Below are 4,070 nucleotides of genomic sequence, written 5' to 3'. Positions count from 1 at the left end.
TTGTGGTCAACCTGGCCACTTCGCTAACCAGTGCACCGGAGACGTAGCTGCTTCCAGTCAGCAGAGAGTCAGACCTCCACGCCCTCAGCCACCACGTAGAGGGGGAGTAGCACCACGGGTATATGCACTTGCTGCGGAGGAAGAAGTCCTGGGTGACGGGGCTTACTTTGCTCAGGAGACAGTCACCATTGATGCTGTCGTCGAGGGTGACCCCGAGCAGTTAGACGCTGCTACCATCACAGGTATCATACATCTTCATGGTACTGCATGCCACGTTTTGTTTGATACGGGAGCTACACATAGCTTCCTAAGTTTAAGTACAGCGGAGGGCTTGGATGTGATGGATATGGATACAGCTGAGAGATATAGAGTGCATACCCCTTCGGGAGAGATCCTGCCAGTGACCGGGGTGTTATGCGGGATCCCTCTAATACTCTGTGGAAGGAATCTCCTAGCTGATCTGATTATAGTACCTATTCAGGGGTATGATTTGATATTGGGAATGGATTGGCTGACCGTGCATCAGGCACATATTGACTGCCGCCAGCGGGTGATTCAGTTTGCAGATGCGGCAGGGAAGTTTGAGTTTATGGAAGACAGAGCACGGAATCCTTTCCCGATCATATCAGCATTCGGCTGCATTTCGGGCCAGCCGAATGATTCGGAAGGGAGATGAGGCGTTTCTCGTGGTAGTGACAGCTATCCAGGAGGCGGAGATGAGGTTGGATGAGACGCCTGTAGTTCGTGATTTTCCCGACGTCTTTCCGGAGGAATTGCCAGGGTTACCACCGGAGAGAGAGGTGGACTTTTGCATTGATGTGATTCCAGGTACGGAACCGGTATCTAGGACTCCGTACCGGATGGCTGCAACAGAGATGGCAGAATTGAAGAAGCGGTTGAATGAGTTGATGGAGAAGGGATTCATTCAGCCGAGTGTTTTGCGTCTGGTATTGCAGCGTTTGAGGGAGCAGAAGTTGTATGCGAAGTTCAGCAAGTGTGCTTTCTGGTTGCATGAAGTTGGATTTTTGGGCCATGTGATTTCGGCTCAGGGCGTACAAGTGGATCCGGCAAAGATTGAGGCTGTGATGGGGTGAAAGACGCCTACCAATGCCACAGAGATCCGCAGTTTCTTGGGATTGACAGGGTACTACATGAGATTTGTCGAGGGTTTTGCCAAGTTGGCAAAACCAATGACGAAGTTGACAGGGAAGAATGTGCGGTTTGATTGGACAACGGAGTGCGAAGTAAGCTTTGTAGAGCTCAAGAGACGACTCACGACCGCACCTATCTTGGATTACCACAGCCAGGTATACTTTATGAGGTTTATACCGATGCGTCGAAGCAAGGCTTGGGTTGCGTATTGATGCAGGAAGGACATGTGATTGCATACGCATCCCGACAGCTGAGGAAACATGAGGAGAATTATCCGACGCACGATTTGGAGCTGGCAGCAGTGGTACATGCGTTGAAGATTTGGAGATCCTATCTATATGGAGAGAAGGTTAAGCTCAACACTGATCACAAGAGCTTAACCTATGTGATATCCCAGAAGGATCTGAATCTTCGACAACGTAGATGGATTGAGTTGATAGCTGATTATGACTTGGAGATTGCATATCATCCGGGCAAGGCGAATGTAGTCGCAGATGCCTTGAGTCGGAAGAAGATTCTATCAGCTATTCAGATACTCTCATCTTCGCAGGAGAACATAGTTGAGTTATCAGCTATGTTAGGACATATGGAGATCGAGGAGGATCATGAATTGAGTTTGAGGAGACGTGTGATAGAGGGACAGAGTCATGATCCAGATTTGCAGAAGATTATTGAGGAGATTTGCAGACATGGTGAGAAGGGATATCAGATGGATGAGGAGCATGCATTGAGGCTCCATCAGCGACTTTGTGTACCAGCAGACCTTGAGCTGAGACAGGACATCTTGCGAGAGGCACATCAGTCTCGATTGGCCATACATCCGGGAGCCAGCAAGATGTACCAGGGTTTGAGACAGTGGTACACATGGCCAAGGATCAAGAGGGACGTTGCAGAGTTTGTAGCCCATTGCTTAATCTGTCAGTAGGTGAAAGCGGAGCGACAGATGCCCAGTGGGAAGTTACAGCCATTGGAGATTCCGGAATGGAAGTGGGACTCGATTGCGATGGATTTTGTAGTTGGATTACCGACGACCCCAGCGAAGAAGAATGCTATTTGGGTGGTCGTCGATCGATTGACGAAGTCCGCACATTTCATTCCGATTCGACAGGAGTATACAGTGGAGAAGCTGGCACATATTTATATTGATGAGATTGTCCGCTTGCATGGAGTTCCGAGTGAGATCGTTTCAGATCGTGATCCCCGGTTTACCGCGCGACTATGGGGTGCCCTACAGAGCGCGATGGGAACTCAGTTGAGGATGAGTACTGCTTATCATCCTCAGACAGACGGGCAATCGGAGCGAACCATTCAGACGCTCGAGGACATGTTGAGAGCATGTATTCTGGAATGGGGAGTTCCTTGGGATAGGTACCTGACGTTGTGCGAATTTGCGTACAACAACAGCTACCACGCCAGCATAGGTATGCCACCTTACGAGGCTTTATACGGACGACCTTGTAAGACGCCTTTGTGTTGGACGGAGATCGGAGAGCGACGCATCTTTGGACCTGAGATTGTGGAAGAAACGACAGAGGTTATCCGCAAGACTGTAACTTCCCACTGGGTATCTGTCGCTCTACTTTCACCTGCTGACAGATCAAGCAATGGGCTACAAATTCTGCAACGTCCCTCTTGATCCCTAGCCATGTGTACCACTGTCTCAAACCCTGGTACATCTTGCTGGCTCCCGGATGTATGGCCAATCGAGACTGATGTGCCTCTCGCAAGATGTCCTGTCTCAGCTCAAGGTCTGCTGGTACACAAAGTCGCTGATGGAGCCTCAATGCATGCTCCTCATCCATCTGATATCCCTTCTCACCATGTCTGCAAATCTCCTCAATAATCTTCTGCAAATCTGGATCATGACTCTGTCCCTCTATCACACGTCTCCTCAAACTCAATTCATGATCCTCCTCGATCTCCATATGTCCTAACATAGCTGATAACTCAACTATGTTCTCCTGCGAAGATGAGAGTATCTGAATAGCTGATAGGATCTTCTTCCGACTCAAGGCATCTGCGACTACATTCGCCTTGCCCGGATGATATGCAATCTCCAAATCATAATCAGCTATCAACTCAATCCATCTACGCTGTCGAAGATTCAGATCCTTCTGCGATATCACATAGGTTAAGCTCTTGTGATCAGTGTTGAGCTTAACCTTCTCTCCATATAGATAGGATCTCCAAATCTTCAACGCATGTACCACTGCTGCCAGCTCCAAATCGTGCGTCGGATAATTCTCCTCATGTTTCCTCCGCCGCAATTTCGGCCTCCCTCCGGCGTGTGCCACCTCCTGCTTCTTCTGGGACGCGAGAACTGCCCTAGGTCCGCCCATTTCACAGTTCTTCGCCTCTCACTTCGCCCTCTCACTCCCCCACAAACTCTCTCAAAAGTCCGAAACTTCAACCTTCGATTGGAGTCCCGATTTCGATCGAAATCAACAAATAAACACAGCAATCAACCCTACAGAACATCCCCAACGAAACCCCGAGCTCGAATTTGAGCTAAGTGAGTGTTTCGGATTATGCCCGAAAATGATAATCAAATTGAAAATGGAGATTTGATTGCTTTGAGTGAAAATTGCATGAAATTGGTGTTAGATTTGGGTTCCTGATGTTCTAGGGATCATTTTTATGTATAATTTGTGGAGTTTGGTGCAAAAATTGAAAACCCGAAGTTCCTGGTGCGCCTAGACCGAACGGTCCAGGCATGGACCGACCGTTCTAGGGTTTGCAGGGTTTCGGGGGAAGAAGACGAGTCCAGATCGTCCGTTCTGGACCTGAACCGTCCGTTCTGACCTAGAACGTCCGTTCCACCTTTCGCGGAACGTCCGTTCCAGCTTCGGCCAGACCGAAGGGAGCAAGCCACCAGACCGTCCGTTCCAGATGGTAGACCGTCCGTTCTGGACCCCTTT

The sequence above is a fragment of the Tarenaya hassleriana genome, unplaced genomic scaffold (genome assembly GCF_000463585.1).
Source record: "Tarenaya hassleriana unplaced genomic scaffold, ASM46358v1 Cleome240, whole genome shotgun sequence".
NCBI lineage: Eukaryota > Viridiplantae > Streptophyta > Magnoliopsida > Brassicales > Cleomaceae > Tarenaya > Tarenaya hassleriana.
The sequence above is the reverse complement of the archived record's forward strand: the minus strand, read 5'-3'. Positions refer to the sequence as shown.